Consider the following 8,774-nt stretch of genomic DNA (forward strand, 5'->3'; position numbering starts at 1 on the left):
CTGACCACTGATCACCCTGAGCACTGAGCACCTAGCACACCGAGCACTGAGCACCCAGCACCCTGAGTACTGAGCACCCAGCACCCTGAGCACTGAGCACCCAGCACCCTGAGTACTGCGCACCCAGCACCCTGAGTACTGAGCACCCAGCACCCTGAGCACTGAGCACCCAGCACCCTGAGTACTGCGCACCCAGCACCCTGAGTACTGAGCACCCAGCACCATGGGCACTGAGCACCCAGCACCCTGAGTACTGAGCACCCAGCACCCTGAGTACTGAGCACCCAGCACCCTGAGCACTGAGCAACCAGCACCCTGAGCACTGAGCACCAAGCACCCTGAGTACTGAGCACCCAGTACCCTGAGTACTGAACACCCAGCACCCTGAGCACTGAGCACTGAGCACCCAGCACCCTCAGCACTGAGCACTGAGCACCCAGCACCCTGAGCACTGAGCACCCAGCACCCCGAGCACTGAGCACCCAGCACCCTGAGCACCCAGCACCCTGAGCACTGAGCACCCTGAGCACTGAGCACTGAGCACCCAGCACCCTGAGTACTGAGCACCCAACACTCTGAGCACTGAGCACCCAGCACGCTGAGTACTGAGCACTGAGCACAAAGCACCCTGAGTACTGAGCACCCAGAACTCCGAGCACTGAGCACCCAGCTCCCCGAGCACTGAGCACCCAGCACCCTGAGCACTGAGCACTGAGCACCCTGAGCACTGAGCACCCAGCACCCCGAGTGCTGAGCACTGAGCACCCTGAGTACTGAGCACCCAGCACCCCGAGTACTGAGCACTGAGCACCCTGAGAACTGAGCACCCAGCACCCTGAGCACTGAGCACTGAGAACCCTGAGTACTGAGCAACGAGCACCCTGAGTACTGAGCACCCAGCACCCTGAGCACTGAGCAGGGAGCACCCCGAGGACTGAGCACCCAGCACCCTGAGCACTGAGCACCCAGCACCTTGAGTACTGAGCACCGAGCACCCCGAACACTGAGCACCCAGCACCCTGAATACTGAGCACCCAGCACCCTGAGCACTGAGCACCCAGCACCCCGAGCACTGAGCACCCAGCACCCCGAGCACTGAGCACGCAGCACCCTGAGTACTGAGCACCCAACACCAAGAGTACTGAGCACCCAGCACCCTGAGCACTGAGCACCCAGCACACTGAGTACTGAGCACCGAGCACCCCGAGCACTGAGCACCCAGCACCCTGAGCACGGAGCACCCCGAGGACTGAGCACCCAGCACCCTGAGCACTGAGCACCCAGCACCTTGAGTACGGAGCACCGAGCACCTCGAGCACTGAGCACCCAGCACCCTGAGTACTGAGCACGCAGCACCGTGAGCACTGAGCACCCAGCACCCTGAGTACTGAGCACCCAACACCCAGAGTACTGAGCACCCAGCACCCTGAGCACTGAGCACCCAGCACCCTGAGTACTGATCACCCAGCACCCTGAGTACTGAACACCCAGCACCCTGAGCACTGAGCACTGAGTACCCTGAGCACTGAGTACTGAGCACTGAGCACCCTGAGCACTGAGCACCCAGCACACCGAGTACTGAACACCCAGCACCCTGAGCACTGAGCACTGAGCACCCTGAGTACTGAGTACTGAGCACTGAGCACCCTGAGTACTGAGCACCCAGCACCCCGAGCACTGAGCACCCAGCACCCGGAGTACTGAACACCCTGAGTACTGAGCACTGAGCACTGAGCACCATGAGTACTGAGCACCCTGATGACTGAGCACCCAGCACCCTGAGCACTGAGCACCCAGCACCCTGAGTACTGACCACTGATCACCCTGAGCACTGAGCAACCAGCAACCCGAGCACTGAGCCCCGAGCACCCTGAGTACTGAGCACCCAGCACCCTGAGCACTGAGCACCCAGCACCCTGAGTACTGCGCACCCAGCACCCTGAGTACTGAGCACCCAGCACCCTGAGCACTGAGCACCCAGCACCCTGAGTACTGATCACCCAGCACCCTGAGTACTGAACACCCAGCACCCTGAGCACTGAGCACTGAGTACCCTGAGCACTGAGTACTGAGCACTGAGCACCCTGAGCACTGAGCACCCAGCACACCGAGTACTGAACACCCAGCACCCTTAGTACTGAACACCCAGCACCCTGAGCAATGAGTACTGAGCACTGAGCACCCTGAGCACTGAGCACCCAGCACCCTGAGTACTGAGCACCCTGCACCCTGAGTACTGAACACCCAGCACCCTGAGCACTGAGCACTGAGCACCCAACACCCCGAGCACTGAGCACTGAGCACCCTGAGCACTGAGCACACAGCACCCCGAGTACTGAGCACTGAGCACCCTGAGTACTGAGCACCAAGCACCCCGAGTACTGAGCACTGAGCACCCTGAGTACTAAGCACCCAGCACCCTGAGCACTGAGCACTGAGCACCCAGCACCCTGAGCACTGAGCACTGAGCACCTAGCACCCCGAGCACTGAGCACCCAGCACCCTGAGCACTGAGCACCCAGCACCCTGAGCACTGAGCACCCAGCACCCTGAGTACTGAGCACCCAGCACCCTGAGTACTGAGCACCCAGCACCCTGAGTACCGAGCACTCAGCACCCTGAGTACTGAGCACCGAGCACCCCGAGCACTGAGCACCCAGCACCTTGAGCACTGAGCACCCTGAGGACTGAGCACCCAGCACCCTGAGCACTGAGCACCGATCACCCTGAGCACTGAGCACCCAGCACCCCGAGCACTGAGCAACCAGCACCCTGAGTACTGAGCACCCAGCACCCCGAGTACTGAGCACCCAGCACCCTGAGTACTGAGCACCCAGCACCCCGAGCACTGAGCACCCAGCCCCCCGAGCACTGAGCACGCAGCACCCTGAGTACTGAGCACCCAACACCCAGAGTACTGGGCACCCAGCACCCTGAGCACTGAGCACCCAGCACCCTGAGTACTGAGCACCGAGCACCCCGAGCACTGAGCACCCAGCACCCTGAGCACGGAGCACCCCGAGGACTGAGCACCCAGCACCCTGAGCACTGAGCACCCAGCACCTTGAGTACTGAGCACCAAGCACCTCGAGCACTGAGCACCCAGCACCCTGAGTACTGAGCACGCAGAACCCTGAGCACTGAGCACCCAGCACCCTGAGCAATGAGCACCCAACACCCAGAGTACTGAGCACAAGGCACCCTGAGCACTGAGCACCCAGGACCCTGAGTACTGATCACCCAGCACCCTGAGTACTGAACACCCAGCACCCTGAGCACTGAGCACTGAGTACCCTGAGCACTGAGTACTGAGCACTGAGCACCCTGAGCACTGAGCCCCCAGCACACCGAGTACTGAACACCCAGCACCCTGAGCACTGAGCACTGAGCACCCTGAGTACTGAGTACTGAGCACTGAGCACCCTGAGTACTGAGCACCCAGCACCCCGAGCACTGAGCACCCAGCACCCTGAGTACTGAACACCCTGAGTACTGAGCACTGAGCACTGAGCACCCTGAGGACTGAGCACCCTGAGGACTGAGCACCCAGCACCCTGAGCACTGAGCACCCAGCACCCTGAGTACTGACCACTGATCACCCTGAGCACTGAGCACCCAGCACATCGAGCACTGAGCACCCAGCACCCTGAGTACTGAGCACCCAGCACCCTGAGCACTGAGCACCCAGCACCCTGAGTACTGCGCACCCAGCACCCTGAGTACTGAGCACCCAGCACCCTGGGCACTGAGCACCCAGCACCCTGAGTACTGAACACCGAGCACCCTGAGTACTGAGCACCCAGCACCCTGAGTACTGAGCACCCAGCACCCTGAGCACTGAGCAACCAGCACCCTGAGCACTGAGCACCAAGCACCCTGAGTACTGAGCACCCAGTACCCTGAGTACTGAACACCCAGCACCCTGAGCACTGAGCACTGAGCACCCAGCACCCTCAGCACTGAGCACTGAGCACCCAGCACCCTGAGCACTGTGCACCCAGCACCCCGAGCACTGAGCACCCAGCACCCTGAGCACCCAGCACCCTGAGCACTGAGCACCCTGAGCACTGAGCACTGAGCACCCAGCACCCTGAGTACTGAGCACCCAACACTCTGAGCACTGAGCACCAAGCACGCTGAGTACTGAGCACTGAGCACAAAGCACCCTGAGTACTGAGCACCCAGAACTCCGAGCACTGAGCACCCAGCTCCCCGAGCACTGAGCACCCAGCACCCTGAGCACTGAGCACTGAGCACCCTGAGCACTGAGCACCCAGCACCCCGAGTGCTGAGCACTGAGCACCCTGAGTACTGAGCACCCAGCACCCCGAGTACTGAGCACTGAGTACCCTGAGAACTGAGCACCCAGCACCCTGAGCACTGAGCACTGAGAACCCTGAGTACTGAGCAACGAGCACCCTGAGTACTGAGCACCCAGCACCCTGAGCACTGAGCAGGGAGCACCCCGAGGACTGAGCACCCAGCACCCTGAGCACTGAGCACCCAGCACCTTGAGTACTGAGCACCGAGCACCCCGAACACTGAGCACCCAGCACCTTGAATACTGAGCACCCAGCACCCTGAGCACTGAGCACCCAGCACCCCGAGCACTGAGCACCCAGCACCCCGAGCACTGAGCACGCAGCACCCTGAGTACTGAGCAACCAACACCAAGAGTACTGAGCACCCAGCACCCTGAGCACTGAGCACCCAGCACCCTGAGTACTGAGCACTGAGCACCCCGAGCACTGAGCACCCAGCACCCTGAGCACGGAGCACCCCGAGGACTGAGCACCCAGCACCCTGAGCACTGAGCACCCAGCACCTTGAGTACGGAGCACCGAGCACCTCGAGCACTGAGCACCCAGCACCCTGAGTACTGAGCACGCAGCACCGTGAGCACTGAGCACCCAGCACCCTGAGTACTGAGCACCCAACACCCAGAGTACTGAGCACCCAGCACCCTGAGCACTGAGCACCCAGCACCCTGAGTACTGATCACCCAGCACCCTGAGTACTGAACACCCAGCACCCTGAGCACTGAGCACTGAGTACCCTGAGCACTGAGTACTGAGCACTGAGCACCCTGAGCACTGAGCACCCAGCACACCGAGTACTGAACACCCAGCACCCTGAGCACTGAGCACTGAGCACCCTGAGTACTGAGTACTGAGCACTGAGCACCCTGAGTACTGAGCACCCAGCACCCCGAGCACTGAGCACCCAGCACCCGGAGTACTGAACACCCTGAGTACTGAGCACTGAGCACTGAGCACCATGAGTACTGAGCACCCTGATGACTGAGCACCCAGCACCCTGAGCACTGAGCACCCAGCACCCTGAGTACTGACCACTGATCACCCTGAGCACTGAGCAACCAGCACCCCGAGCACTGAGCCCCGAGCACCCTGAGTACTGAGCACCCAGCACCCTGAGCACTGAGCACCCAGCACCCTGAGCACTGCGCACCCAGCACCCTGAGTACTGAGCACCCAGCACCCTGAGCACTGAGCAACCAGCACCCTGAGCACTGAGCACCAAGCACCCTGAGAACTGAGCACCCAGCACCCTGAGTAATGAACACCCAGCACCCTGAGCACTGAGCACTGAGCACCCTGAGCACCCAGCACCCTTAGCACTGAGCACTCTGAGCACTGAGCACTGAGCACCCAGCACCCTGAGTACTGAGCACCCAACACTCTGAGCACTGAGCACCCAGCACGCTGAGTACTGAGCACTGAGCACAAAGCACCCTGAGTACTGAGCACCCAGAACTCCGAGCACTGAGCACCCAGCTCCCCGAGCACTGAGCACCCAGCACCCCGAGCACTGAGCACTGAGCACCCTGAGCACTGAGCACCCAGCACCCCGAGTGCTGAGCACTGAGCACCCTGAGTACTTAGCACCCAGCAACCCGAGTACTGAGCACTGAGCACCCTGAGAACTGAGCACCCAGCACCATGAGGACTGAGCACTGAGAACCCTGAGTACTGAGCAATGAGCACCCTGAGTACTGAGCACCCAGCACCCTGAGCACTGAGCACGGAGCACCCCGAGGACTGAGCACCCAGCACCCTGAGCACTGAGCACCCAGCACCTTGAGTACTGAGCACCGAGCACCCCGAACACTGAGCACCCAGCACCCTGAATACTGAACACCCAGCACCCTGAGCACTGAGCACCCAGCACCCCGAGCACTGAGCACCCAGCCCCCCGAGCACTGAGCACGCAGCACCCTGAGTACTGAGCACCCAACACCCAGAGTACTGAGCACCCAGCACCCTGAGCACTGAGCACCCAGCACCCTGAGTACTGAGCACCGAGCACCCCGAGCACTGAGCACCCGGCACCCTGAGCACGGAGCACCCCGAGGACTGAGCACCCAGCACCCTGAGCACTGAGCACCCAGCACCTTGAGTACTGAGCACCGAGCACCTCGAGCACTGAGCACCCAGCACCCTGAGTACTGAGCACGCAGAACCCTGAGCACTGAGCACCCAGCACCCTGAGCAATGAGCACCCAACACCCAGAGTACTGAGCACAAGGCACCCTGAGCACTGAGCACCCAGGACCCTGAGTACTGATCACCCAGCACCCTGAGTACTGAACACCCAGCACCCTGAGCACTGAGCACTGAGTACCCTGAGCACTGAGTACTGAGCACTGAGCACCCTGAGCACTGAGCACCCAGTACACCGAGTACTGAACACCCAGCACCCTGAGCACTGAGCACTGAGCACCCTGAGTACTGAGTACTGAGCACTGAGCACCCTGAGTACTGAGCACCCAGCACCCCGAGCACTGAGCACCCAGCACCCTGAGTACTGAACACCCTGAGTACTGAGCACTGAGCACTGAGCACCCTGAGTACTGAGCACCCTGAGGACTGAGCACCCAGCACCCTGAGCACTGAGCACCCAGCACCCTGAGTACTGACCACTGATCACCCTGAGCACTGAGCACCCAGCACACCGAGCACTGAGCACCCAGCACCCTGAGTACTGAGCACCCAGCACCCTGAGCACTGAGCACCCAGCACCCTGAGTACTGCGTACCCAGCACCCTGAGTACTGAGTACCCAGCACCCTGGGCACTGAGCACCCAGCACCCTGAGTACTGAACACCGAGCACCCTGAGTACTGAGCACCCAGCACCCTGAGTACTGAGCACCCAGCACCCTGAGCACTGAGCAACCAGCACCCTGAGCACTGAGCAAAAAGGACCCTGAGTACTGAGCACCCAGCACCCTGAGTACTGAACACCCAGCACCCTGAGCACTGAGCACTGAGCACCCAGCACCCTGAGCACTGAGCACTGAGCACCCAGCACCCTGAGCACTGAGCACCCAGCACCCCGAGCACTGAGCACCCACCACCCTGAGCACCCAGCACCCTGAGCACTGAGCACCCTGAGCACTGAGCACTGAGCACCCAGCACCCTGAGTACTGAGCACCCAACACTCTGAGCACTGAGCACCCAGCACGCTGAGTACTGAGCACTGAGCACAAATCACCCTGAGTACTGAGCACCCAGAACTCCGAGCACTGAGCACCCAGCTCCCGGAGCACTGAGCACCCAGCAACCCGAGCACTGAGCACTGAGCACACTGAGCACAGAGCACCCAGCACCCCGAGTGCTGAGCACTGAGCACCCTGAGTACTGTGCACCCAGCACCCCGAGTACTGTGCACTGAGCACCCTGAGAACTGAGCACCCAGCACCCTGAGCACTGAGCACTGAGAACCCTGAGTACTGAGCAACGAGCACCCTGAGTACTGAGCACCCAGCACCCTGAGCACTGAGCACGGAGCACCCCGAGGACTGAGCACCAAGCACCCTGAGCACTGAGCACCCAGCACCTTGAGTACTGAGCACCGAGCACCCCGAACACTGAGCACCCAGCACCCTGAATACTGAGCACCCAGCACGCTGAGCACTGAGCACCCAGCACCCTGATTACTGAGCACCGAGCACCCCGAGCACTGAGCACCCAGCACCCTGAGCACGGAGAACCCCGAGGACTGAGCACCCAGCACCCTGAGCACTGAGCACCCAGCACCTTGAGTACTGAGCACCGAGCACCTCGAGCACTGAGCACCCAGTACCCAGAGTACTGAGCACGCAGCACCCTGAGCACTGAGCACCCAGCACCCTGAGCACTGAGCACCCAACACCCAGAGTACTGAGCACCCAGCACCCTGAGCAATGAGCACCCAGCACCCTGAGTACTGATCACCCAGCACCCTGAGTACTGAACACCCAGCACCCTGAGCACTGAGCACTGAGTACCCTGAGCACTGAGTACTGAGCACTGAGCACCCTGAGCACTGTGCACCCAGCACACCGAGTACTGAACACCCAGCACCCTGAGCACTGAGCACCCTGAGTACTGAGTACTGAGCACTGAGCACCCTGAGCACTGAGCACCCAGCACACCGAGTACTGAACACCCAGCACCCTTAGTACTGAACACCCAGCACCCTGAGCAATGAGTACTGAGCACTGAGCACCCTGAGCACTGAGCACCCAGCACCCTGAGTACTGAGCACCCTGCACCCTGAGTACTGAACACCCAGCACCCTGAGCACTGAGCACTGAGCACCCAACACCCCGAGCACTGAGCACTGAGCACCCTGAGCACTGAGCACACAGCACCCCGAGTACTGAGCACTGAGCACCCTGAGTACTGAGCACCAAGCACCCCGAGTACTGAGCACTGAGCACCCTGAGTACTAAGCACCCAGCACCCTGAGCACTGAGCACTGAGCACCCAG

This window comes from Microtus oregoni, unplaced genomic scaffold (genome assembly GCF_018167655.1).
Source record: "Microtus oregoni isolate MIOR12 unplaced genomic scaffold, Mior012 000066F_ref0000041, whole genome shotgun sequence".
In the NCBI taxonomy this organism is placed as follows: domain Eukaryota; kingdom Metazoa; phylum Chordata; class Mammalia; order Rodentia; family Cricetidae; genus Microtus; species Microtus oregoni.